Below are 12,759 nucleotides of genomic sequence, written 5' to 3'. Positions count from 1 at the left end.
CTGCAAATCCTTCATAGTGCTGTGCTTCAACTCATTGTGCCACCAGGGAGGGCCCTAAATATATAAATCTTTTTTAAAGATTTATTTATCTATGCATACAGAACTGGGTTATAGGCCAGAGGTGCAGGGGGTGAGAAGATTCACCAGAGTCAGAGTGGGGAGCAGAACAGGTTGAATGACGCAGTACACTGCTGAGGGGAGCAGCAGGCGGGTCAGGAGAGGTCTGCTGTGCCATATGGGTCACCTCCGGGGCAGGCGGGGATCGAACTCATGCTGAAGTGGTCCCAGTTTCTTATTGCTGTGCTTTAACCCACTGTGCCACCAGGGAGGGCCTAAATATATAAATCTTTAAAAAAAGAAATGGAAAGAAGCAATCCTACAACCTTTGCAGGATTGCAAAGGGAGAACACATATGATCACCTCCATAGATACAAGAAAAAAACACTGAAAAATTTAAGTCATTTATGATTTTTAGAACACAGGAATTTGCTAGTTGATAGTAATTACCATACTTAATGATAAAATGTCCAAAGCAAGACAAGAATACCAACTGCCACTCTAGTAAATCAACATCATCCTAGTGATTCTGGACAAAGCAGTAAGACAAGGGAGATAAAAAGAGAGTCAGGACTGCCTGCCCTAAGCCTCGTAATTAACTTTCATGCTCTCCTGGACAAAGGTTATTTATTTATCAGAATTTCTCATGTGAGGAAGAATTGACTTCCCCCTTCCACAGATGGACACTCTGGGCAAATGTGTCAACCACAGAACTCTGAAGGGGCCTTAAGTTCTAGATGTTAGTGGAACTAGAAGACCAGACTTTGCTGGGTGTACAGAAGAGTTTCTAGCAGGGCTCAGCAGTGGGACCATACTATCTTGTTATGTATATTCATTTATTTCATTCATTTCTTGACCCTGCCATCAGAGCAGGGATAAAACTGAAGTTTGGGAAGTTTAAGATACCTAGAAACATAAAAAGAATCAGAAGGGATCTTACTCATTTGTTTTACAAACATTTTTTTAAAGACTTATTTATGCATACAAGAACCGGGTGCAGGCCAGAGGGGTAGGGGGTGGGGTGAGAGGATTCACCAGAGACAGTGGGAGAAGAACAGGCAGATTGACTGAGGGGAGCAGCCAGTGAGAAGGAGAGGACTACTGCACCATGTGGGTCAGCTCCCTAGCTGGGGATCGAACTCATGCTGCAATGGCTGTGGATAGCTGAACCTTAACCCTTTGCACCATCATGGAGGGCCTACAAACATTTTTGAGCACTTCTTATGTGCCTGCAGCTGCTAGGTGCTAGGGAAATGAGCCCCCCCTTCAAGGAGCTTATGGCCGACTGTAATTCAAAACTCATATTGTATAGATTGCATATTCATTTAAATGAACACCTTTGAGCCTCTGTGATAAGTTGGTGGGTCTCAAACTTCATCATCATCCAAAAGGCTTGTTCAAGCAGATTGCTGGGTCCCACGGCCAGAGTTTCTGATTCAGTAGGCCACAGATAGGCCTGAAAATGCTTCAAGGTGATACTAAGGCCGATGGTCAGGGATACCCCACTTCAAGAACCACTGCACTAGGCTCACACTGGATTCAGCCACTACACAATGTAAAGAAAATGGAAAATAAATAGTCCCCAATCCTGAAAAGCTTACAGCCTAATGAATTTTGCGAGGTACTCACTCACTCACTCATTCATTTATTCCACAAACCCAGGCCTGAATGTTTAGTCTTCAGGGAAACCTCATGAAGTGGATATCATGATGGCTCCCTCTCTGTAGGTGAGACTCTGAGACTGTGAGAGGTGAGGTATGGACACAGTACATAGCGCTAACACAGCCCTGGCGGTGGGGCCCCCTAAATCCCTGTCTTTAGTAAGTAATTTAGTTAATGAGTAAGTTCCTTTAAGGGGCACTGTAAGTTCTACTATTTTTTAAAAAGATTTATTTATTTATGTGTACAAGAATTGGGACACAGGCTAGAGGTGCAGGGGGGTGAGAGGATTCACCAGAGACAGAGTGGGGAGCAGAACAGGCAGAGCTACTGAAATACAGTGAGGGGAGCATCCAGCAGGACAGGAAGTCTGCTGCGCCACGTGGGCCACTTCCCTGGCTGGGGTGGAACTTGTGCTGCAGTGGCTGCAGACAGCTTCATAGTGCTGTGCTTTAACCTGCTGCGCCACCAGGGAGGGCCCCTATAAGTTTGACTATTAAGGAAAGAAGTGGGTGCTTTGGGACCCCAGCTGGACTCCCCTATAGAAGAATGAACTCAGGTCACACTGGGATGGGGCCTGATGGATGGGGACATTTGCCAGTGGAAAGACAGGACAGTGCTCACACAGTATACAGAGGAAACTACTCCAGAAAAGGCCCAAGACTGGAGTAAATGCCAATCCACTGATCTCAGGCTGGTGCTAACTCCCAAGTGACCAGCGTATCTTTTGGCCAGTGGCTGTGTTGACCTAATTGTTACAGGATACTGAGAAGGGCTCCACTGAACCCCAAACCTACCTGCTCTAAGTGGGTTCTGCCATCTGCCGCATGAAGACAAAACCTAAAAGACCTTAATGAAAAGGGACTTTAATGCAGTGAATATACAATACAAGAATATAATTTCTAAATCAAACACCTGAAGTTACCCATCCTCTCGTGGGCAAAAGTCAACCCAAAAAGGATTGGTCCAAAGCATGGCCTGAAAGCTGCCACAAGACTAAAGCTCCTTCTGTCTGGGACCCATAGACAAGTCTGGGAGGAAAAGAGCAAAATCAAAATCAATATAAACACTGCCATAGTCACCTCCCTACAGGTCTCTCACCCTCATCTGCCTTAACCAGTCCAGGGTCAGGAAACAAGCCCGGTTTCTTCATCACATGCCTGCTGCTCCAGTGGCTTCCTCAGGCCTCCTCCTGGCTCTCCATCCTGCTTCCTTCTTTTCCCTTCTTGATTCCTTCTCTTCTCTCCCTCTCCTCAGCTCCACCCTCCTTCTGGGTGGGGCAGGGAACCTGGAACTTTCCCTTTTCCTAGGCACCCCCCTGTTACACAATCACAATCACACCGTCTCCTAGCAGTCTTGTGTGTACTCACGCAGGCGCAGGCGCTCCGGGCAAAGGATCTTAGATGACCAGGTGAGTTCTCACCATGGAGCCACTGCCCTCTAGTGGCCAATCTGCCCAGTGCTGAAAGACGGCATCAGGGAAAGAACTACTACACTTTAAGGACCAGGTTTTATTTTTTTTTTCTCTCGCAGACCTTATAGAATAGATATTATTATCCCCAGGAAGCTCAGAGAAGAGAAGTTACTTGCCTGAGGTCACACAGTTAAAGTGGCAGACAGGCCATGCCGAAGGTGAGGCAAGACTGTTGCTTGCTACACCTCGGAGGTAGAACTAGTCATCCCAGTCCCCAAGCTCCTGGCCTTCACCACATGTGCCTCAGCCTCCTTAATGGTATTATGGAGACTCCACTTTGACTTTTGATGCTTTCTGTGTGAGAAAGGAGTAAGTGCTAGGCAAATGATGACAGTGCGATGTTATGAGGGCGTGACTGATGCCCCACGATGTAACCTGTGAGAGACACCTTGCTCCAGGAGCCACAAAGGAAGTGTGGTCTGTGTGTGTGTGGTGTCTGAGGGGAGCCTGCAAGCTGCACCCCAGCCACAAGGCGTTTCAGGCAATGCAGTCCCTGAGGCTGGCCCAGCAGGAAGTGCCTTTTGGATAAACGACCATAAACTTCAACATCCGTGATCTGCTGCGGTTCTGATGACACCTGCTTTGTACTGTGTGGTCACAGGAACAGAAGAAAAAGGCTCCCTGGCATGAAGGTGATTTGAATTCCTTTGATCCAGACATGTCCAGCTTGGCCAGTTTAGCGCTTATCATTTTTGCCAGTATTTTCCATAAGGGTACAAGTCAGAAGTTTCAGCTAAAACCAGTTTGTAACTCTGAATTATTACTATCATTATCTGTAACTTATTAATTATTATTGTAACTTTTTAATTATTTAGGCATACAATACCTAGGGTATAGGCCAGAGGTGTTGGTGTGATAGCATTCACCAGAGACAGAGTGAGGAGCAGAACAGGCTGACTTACTGAAATCCACTGCTGAGGGCAGTAGCATGCAGGTCAGGAGAGGTCTGCCGTGCCGTGTGGGGCATCTCCCTGGCCAGGGATCGAACTCGTGAAGCAGTGGCTGCGGCTATCTTCAGAGTGCTGTGTTTTAACCCGCTGTGCCACCAGGGGGGGCCCTAGCCCCTTTTAATAAGCACAGTCACTAAATGTCTCTTTCGTTTTGAACCTTCTATGAGTTTTCAAACTTTGAGAATCTGACCACAACTGCAGACCTTTGATCAACCCACACCCTTCTCTGAAAATTGCCCGGGGGAATAGAGGGCTAGGTCCCCAGAGATATGCTGATTTTCTGTGGGCGCCCGCAGAGCAGCTCGCAGTAAGCCTGCCCACCCCAGAGGGCAGCAGGGCTACTGCCCCCAGCCTTCCTGCCGAGCGGGCCGGGCACTACCCGACTCTAGGGGGCGCCCAGTAGACTACATTTCACAGTCCAGGCCTTGAGCAAACCTTGAGCGCTTCTCTCTGGGCTGGAGCTATCCAACTCCCTCCGAGGAGCTGCAGACCTCTCCTGACCTCCCAAGCTGAGGTTCTAATGCTGTTCTCCGCTGCTGCCTTGAACTGAGGACATAGAGAGACCGTTGAGCCTTGGAGGGCAGCTGCCGTTAGTGCTCAGTACTTTCCATTTCCTTGTGGGAACCTTGGGTAGGAAACATCTTGGAAACTGGCAACTCAAAGCCACAGGATCATGGAGCTCACAGGCCAACACAGACACGCACACACAGGTCAGGGAGGGAAAGTCAAGCAGCAACTTGAGCCACAATGGGGAAGCTTAGGAGGCCACGGGAATGGCATTGAGCCATCTCGACATCAGGGAGACCTTCCTGAGGCAGTGACGTCTATGTCTCTGAGTCCTGAGGCAGTGACGTCTCGAGTGAGCAGGAGATTGGCAAAGAAGTTGGAAGAGCGACACTGGCAGAGGAACAGCCTGAGCATGAGCAGAGAGCTGGCAGTCTGGGGGCTCGGGAGCTGGGCTGCATGTGAAAGGCACGAGTGCCTGGTACCTGCTAGGCTTTAAGGCCTGTGACTCTACAAAGCAACGTGGACTTGATCCTAATGGTGATGAAGAGATCTTCGCATTCATTTCCCTGGGCGGTTGTCATTTTCTCTTTTTCTAGTCTGTGGTCATCTTGCCCCATGACAAGATGACCAGAGATATAAATTCTCTACGCCTTTAAGGGGAGCCTAGAACCTTCCTCCAGCAGGTAGATAGTGGGTCAGTAGGAGAAGGAGAGATTCCAGCATCAGATAATTCTAGACTCTAATTCTGCTCCCACCATTCATTGATCATGTCACTTTGGGCACCAATAAAATGATAAGAACTTGATCAAACAAACATTCATTGCACACCTATGAAGAACCAGACTTGGGAGCATTAAGTAACACTCACTGAACTGATGTGTCAGGCACTGTGGCTAAATTCCTTGCAGCCATGACCTCATTTAATCATCTCTATAACCCTGTGAAGGAGGTACAGGTTACAGGTGAGAAAATTGCAGCTCGTGGATCACGATTAAGTTATTTACCCAAGGTAGATGGCAATGCCAGGATTCAAATCTAGGCAATCTGGCTTCAACACGTGGGCACATAACCTGGTTCCTTACACAAGTCTAATCAGGAGCCCTCCCTGGTGGCGCAACACTGCAAAACTAGCCTAAGTCACTTCAGGATGAATTTGAGCCACAAATTCGATCCCAGCCAGGGAGCTGACCCACATGGCGCGGCAGACCTCTCCTGACCCACCTGCTGCTTCCCTCAGTCAGTTGGCCTGTCCTGCTCCCCACTGTGACTCCTCTCACCCCCACACCTCTGGCCTGTACCCCAGTGCTGTATGCATAAATAAATAAGTAAATCTTTTTTTAAAAAAAAGTCTAATTAGACGTACAGAGCTTACATTCCAAATAGGAACAAACAGTAAAAATAGACATATCAATAAAAGCAGCATGCTGAAAGGTATAAGTGTCTGGTAGGGAAAAAAAAGAGCAGGAAGGCACAACTGAAGGGTGGGGGGAGGGGCTGCGATGGCAGCTTTAAATGGGGGGTCAGGAAAAGCCTCACTGAGGTGGTGGAGCTAAGACTTGAAAGAAGTGAGGGAGGCCCTCCCTTGTGGCGCAGCAGGTTAAAGCACAGCACTGAGAATCTAAAGCCGCTTCCACATGAATTCGATTCCCGCCTGCCCCGGGGGTGACCCACATGGCACGGCAGACCTCTTCTGACCCGCCTGCTGCTCCCCTCAGCAGTGTGCTTCGTCGATCTGCCTGTTCTGCTCCCCACTCTGTCTCTGGTGAAGCCTCTCACCGCCCCTGAGCCTCTGGCCTGTACCCCAGTTCTGTATGCAAAAATAAACCTTTAAAAAAAAAAAGAAAGAAAGAAAGAAGTGAGGGAGTTGCTAAGTGCATCGGTGAGCATTAAAGAGCAAGAGCAGCCAGTGCAAAAGTCCTGAGATAGGAGTGTACCTGGTGCATTCAGAGAACAGCAAAAGAAGTCAGTGTGGCAGCAGCAGAGGCAGAGAACAAACAGGAGAAAGTAGATGAGGTCAGAGGGAGGCAAGTTACCCAGGGCCTCGCAGGTCAGGCCAGGACTCAGCTTTTAGTCTGAGTGGAATGGTGATGCATTAGAGGGTTGAGAGGAGTGAGATGCTGTGACCTGGCATCATTTAAAGGATCACTTGCTGTTCTGTTGATAATGGACTGCAGAGATACATGGGGGGAGAGAGACCAATTAGAAGCTTCCTGAAGTAATCCAGGCAAAAGATGAGGGTGGCCTGCGCCAGGCTGGTAGCAGCGAAGTGATGAGGAATGGTGGACTTAGGGTGTTTTTGGAGCGAGAGCCAACAGATCTTCTGAGGTGGGAGAGAAAGTTTGGTGAGGTAGTTTGGCTTTGGGTTAACTTCAAGATGCCCTGTGAGACTTCCAGGTGGGAGCGTCAAGAGGGCAGTTGATACAAGATCCTGGAATTCAGGGGAGGGGTGCAGGCTTGAGTTAGAAGTTTAGGAATCAGAATCAAAGTGGCAATTAAAATCACGAGACATAATGCGTCATCAGGAGTGAGCAGAGGAAAAGGGGAGTGGAAGACCAAGGCTAGGGGTTCTCAGTGGTAAGAAATCAGAACGAGCAGGAGGAACCCACGGAATATTCAATAGATCAAGGAGGAGCCACCAGTGTAGGAGAAAGTCAAGGCCATTGGTGACCTGGAGGCCAAGTGAGGGAAGGTTACAGAAGGGCAAGCAGGGAGAGAGCTGACCCTGACCGTGGAGTCCAGCTTGTGACCTTGATGAGAGCAGTTTCAGTGACTAATGGAGCAAAAACTTGATCGAGGAAAGGCCTCCCTGGTGGCACAGGGGTTAAAGTCTCAACGCTATCTAGATATCGCTAGCCTCTATGGCATGAGTTCAATCCCCAGCCAGGGAGCTAATTCATACAGGGTGCAGCAGACCTCTTCTGACCTGTCCACTGCTCCCCTCAGCAGTGTATTGCAGTAGATCTGCCTGTTCTGCTCCCCACTCTGTCTGGTGAACCCACACACTACCCTTCACCTCCCACATTCTGGCCTATACCCCAGTTCTTGTATGCAAAATAAATCTTTTTTTAAAAAAAGCTTGATCAAAGGAAGCTTAAAGAAATACTGAAGTACAGGCATTGACCTCTTTCTTCAGCTCCTGTTGCTGCCCACTGGCTCCACAGAGTGTGAATCAGGACCTCTCTGAAGTCATTTTTTTACCCTCCCAACCTCTCAATTCCAGCAACATCTTGGATTCTCCTCTTGACAGATGGCAGTTTGTCTATGACCCAAAAATAATGCACTGATGCTGGTGGACAATTGTCCAGGCAGCTGCTCCCTACTCTGTTTAGTGGCTGTGTGCAGAAATGAAGAGAGGCTCCCTACACAGGCGCTCTAGAGGAAGTTCTGACACTGAACGTGTATGTGCATTAGGTACATCAAATGCTGGATCCTTCCATCTTTTTCTCCTCTATTTTGATCCAGTATGAACATAACCTTGGGTATGACATGTTATCAATTGCCTGTAGGTTTCCCAAAACTGGAAGCTTAAAAGTGTGGTTGAATTGCTCACATAATATTTAATAAAAGCATAAGGTTGTTTTACTGGGTAAAAGAATGACTAGGTAGGAGGAGAAGTGGATACCAGAAGGTTCTCTTTTCCACTCTCCACCCCTAACTCCCATGCTCCTCTTTGAGGGCAGTGACATTGCATCTTACACTTGTCTGAGCCAGGTTCCTTGAGAACCGCCTGTATCTTGGCCATGTTCTACTCTGGAACACACCTAGAGCTGGGGTGCCCTGTAACAGATGCTTAAGTGAACAAAGGAATTTCAGGCAGCCCAATTTGTGCTGGTTGGTTCAGGCACCTGGAAACAGCTATTTCATAAAGAGGCGGCCTCAAACTCTTCCCTCGAACAGCCTCAGTCAAGTGAATGTTTCTATAGGGTGGTCTGGGGAAATAGCTTTAAGTAACTAGAAATTTCCTTGAAGGCCCATGTTTGTTTTTTTCCTAAAATTCCTGAAAATTTTGTATCTACTCTGATAAAGTTCTCGGTTGGTTTTGTTTCCAAATAATGCTAATAATACACATTTATTTATCAGTTTATCCTTTGTTATTCGATCTTCTCCCAAAAGTCTTGAAATACAATGTACACCTCTGAAGGGGGCCCATCACAGGAAGACATGTTTCTGATGTGAGTTCATTTTTTTAAAAATATGTATTTATTTATACAAGAACTAGGATATAGGCCAGAAATATAGGGTTGAGAGGAATTTACCTGAGACAGAGTGGGAAGCAGAACAGGCAGATTGACTGAAATACACTGCTGAGGGGACTCCCATGCTCCTCCTTGAGGGCAGTGACATTGCATCTTACACTTGTCTAAGTGTATAAGACAAGGCAGATGGAGGAAAGAAAGCAATATAATCCAGAACAAGGTGTCCTTGAGGATGAAGGAAGTTGGCCACAAGCCAAATAATGCAAGGAATGTAGTTCTAGAAGCTGGAAAAGGTAAGAAATTGGTGCTCCCTGGCCCCTTTGGAGGGAGGGCAGCTCTGCTGATACCTTGATTTCAATCCCAGGACATTCAATCAGGGTTCTGACCTCCTCCGGAACCTTAGAGGGAGCAGTGGGCAGGTCATGCCACGTGGGTCACTTCCCTGCCTGGGGATTGAACTCATGCTGCAGTGGCTGCGGATAGCTTCCTACTGCTGTGCTTTAAACCTTTGCACCACCAGGGAGGGCCTGTAGCATAATTTTCTGATTAAATAAGAAAATAAAACGAAAAGGGCTTTGGAGTCATGCAGACCTGGGTTGGAATCTTGCTTATATTACTTATTTATTCTGACTTTACACAAATGACCTCTCTAAACTTTAGTTTCCCACCTCTTATTTGGAGATGGAAAGAATAATGTTAGCTTGTTGTGGGCATTGAGTCAGTGGTAGATAGTGAGGGCTCAGATAAATAAGTGGGCCAGAGACCCAGACTGGTGCACAGGTGATTATAGGCCAATGTGAGAAGTGCTATTGGGAAGTGGAAGGCACCCAGTCCTGTAGGAGCCCCTCAGTGGACATTGGGGAACCTTCCAGAAGGTACTGACAACTAAGTTGCCAGTTGAAAGGAGATGGGAGAGTCGAGAAGCAGAGGGAAGCTGAGAGAGAGGCCTCAGATCCTGATGGGGAAGCAATGATGGGAAGTGAGGCTGTAAATGGCAGGCACAAGTGGGTCATACAGAACCAAAGAGCCTTGGAAAGAAATCTGGCTTTTATCCAGAGAGCAGTGAGGGCCACTGAAGAGTTCTATTTTGTTTTTAAAGATTTATTTATTTGTGCATACAGAACTGGGGTGCAGGCCAGAGGCACAGGGGTGGTGAGAGGCTTCACCAGAGACAGAGTGGGGAGCAGAACAGGCAGATCGACGAAGTACATTGCTGAGGGGAGCAGCGGGCGGGTCAGGAGAGGTCTGCCTTGCCATGTGGATCTCCTCAGGGGCAGGCGGGGATCGAACTCATGTGGAAGTGGCTTTAGCTTCTCAGTGCTGTGTTTTAACCTGCTGAGCTACCAGGGAGGGCCTCTATTTTTTTTTAAAGATTTATTTATTTATGCATACAGAACTGGGGTGCAGGCCAGAGGTGCAGGGGTGATGAGAGGCTTCACCAGAGACCAAGTGAGGAGTAGAACAGGCCAATGAAGTACACTGCCCAGGGCGCAGCGGGCGGGTCAGGAGAGGTCTGCTGCGCCAGGTGCTTACCTCCCAGGATGGGAATCAGAATCATGCTGAAGTGGCTTTAGCTTCTTAGTGCTGTGCTTTAACTCGCTGCGCCACCAGGGAGGGCCGCCAATGAAGAGTTCTAACTGGGGGAGAAATAAGTGGGATGGGGGAGTCCTGGATGGCAGTGCCTTCGAAAAAGCAGACACTGAGAAGAAGCTAGGGCCAAGGTACAAAGCATTGAGTTCCGTTTTGGCCGTGACCTTTGAGTGTCTGTGAAACAGCCAAGTGAAAACATCCCGTATCCTGGGTACATCGATCTAAACCAGAGCAGGGTAGAGGCTGGAGACAGAGCCTGGAAGATGTGACAGACCTACTAATAGTCCCCAAAGACATCAAGGTCCTCACCCTGCAACTTGTAAGTGAATTTCATTTGGCAAAAGGAATTTTGTGGATGTGATTAAGTTAAAGCTCTCGAGATGGGAAGATTATCTTGGTTTTTCCGGGTGGGAGCTAAATGTAATTACAAATGTGTGTATAAGACAAAGCAGATGGAGAAAAGAAAGCAATATAATCCAGAGCAAGATGTCCTTGAGGATGAAGGAAGTTGGCCACAAGCCAAATAATGCAAGGAATGTAGTTCTAGAAGCTGGAAAAGGTAAGAAATTGGTGCTCCCTGGCCCCTTTGGAGGGAGGGCAGCTCTGTTGATACCTTGATTTCAATCCCAGGACATTCAATCAGGGTTCTGACCTCCTCCGGAACCTTAGAGGGTAAATATGTATTATTCTAAGCCACCAAGTCTGCTGTAATTTGATATAGCAATAATAGGGAATTAATACAGAAGTCATCAGCCTTCATGGTGTAAAGGAAGTTGGGGGGTTGGAGCAAGGTGTGGGTAGAATGAGAAAAGCAGGGGTTCAAATTTGAACCCAATGAGTTCAAATTTAAGACAGCTGCGGGGGTGAGGCGGGAGGAGGTCCACGTAGGGGAGGACCCCAGGAGGAGCAGCCTGAGAGGGAGGGGACCACCAAGGAAGGTGGTTGTCCCACAATTCAAGGGAAAGGGCTTTTCAGGAGGGTTAATGGTGTCAAACACTCCTAGGAAAGTACCTGCTGCACTTTAAGAGGAGATCCTGGGTGACCTTGAAAGAACTCTGGACTAGTCAGGGCTGAAAACCCTCCGGAGTGGGTTGACGGGTGGAGGAACTAGGGGCCAGGCTTGTTTCCCAGCCTACTTGTCTGTATCCTCCATGGGAGAAAGAGACACATTGCTTCAACATTTAATGCTATTACACAAGTGGAGCACATTCCTTACTGGAAAGTTAGAATATACAGATTTGCCAAAAGAAAAACATTACTCATAACAGCCTCTGCTGGTAGCATTTCAATGTATTATCTTTTTAATTTTTTTTTTTTCTGTGTAAACTGTGTAATCCTCTCAATCACTTTACAGGGTAAAATACAATTCGGTCATTTTAAAAGGAGGAAATTCAGGCTGAGAGAAGCAAGCAATTTACCCAACTACATACAGCTGACCAGCAGCAGTCTCAGGACCCACACTTAGGTCTGCTTCACTCTGAAGCTAATGTTCTTCACCATGGTGCGGCCCTGGTTTGTTACTGTTGTATTTATTTCTTTTTTCACTTGAAGGAAACCTCCAAAGGACCCAACGCTCCAGAACTAAGCCTAAGTGGATTTCGATCCCAAACCAGCTCCCTCCTCCATCCGGAAGGCTGGGTTAGTGGGTGGGGAGGGGTGGCAGTCTTTAGGATGAGGCAGGTGGAAAGGCCCCAGACCTGGCCCTGGAAGAGAGAAGCAAAGGTAACAGGGCCAGGAAGGGGGAGTCGTTACTGAGCACCTATCCGGCGACATCTACCTATTGGGTTCTTTCCTTGCAACCTCAACAACCAACTGGAATCAGACTTCCCATTTTGCAAGTACGGGAACTGAGGTTTCAAGAAGGGATGTAATTTCCCCCAGTCACACAGGGTCTGAGCCATGCAGACCCCGGAGTAGGGCATGCGGGACGATGCAGGGACCAGGTGGGTGGCCCACAAGGCGCGCAGACCCCAGGCTGAGGGGAGGAGGGCGCGGGACTAGGGAGAACTGGGGCAACTCGGGGCGAGGAGACTGGCAGGGCTGGAGGAGCGACCGGAACCGGGTAAGAATCGGGCTCAAGACACGAGGTCCTGGGGGCCGGGAACGACTTGGTAGGAGAGGAAAAGGAAAGACACTCGGGAGACGCCGGGCTGGGGCACCGGTGGGCTCTAGGGGCACTTGGAAGGAGGCGGGGCTTGAAGGAGGCAAGGCCTGGGGGCGCGGCCCACCAGCCGGGTGAGGGGGCCCTGGGCAGGGCAATGAGCCAAAGGCGGAGCTTTCAGGGGCGGGCGGCCTAGGGGCGGGGCCTTGCCGACTGGAGGCGGGG

The sequence above is a fragment of the Condylura cristata genome, unplaced genomic scaffold (genome assembly GCF_000260355.1).
Source record: "Condylura cristata isolate star-nosed mole 26May11 unplaced genomic scaffold, ConCri1.0 scaffold00008, whole genome shotgun sequence".
Lineage (NCBI taxonomy): Eukaryota > Metazoa > Chordata > Mammalia > Eulipotyphla > Talpidae > Condylura > Condylura cristata.
The sequence above is the reverse complement of the archived record's forward strand: the minus strand, read 5'-3'. Positions refer to the sequence as shown.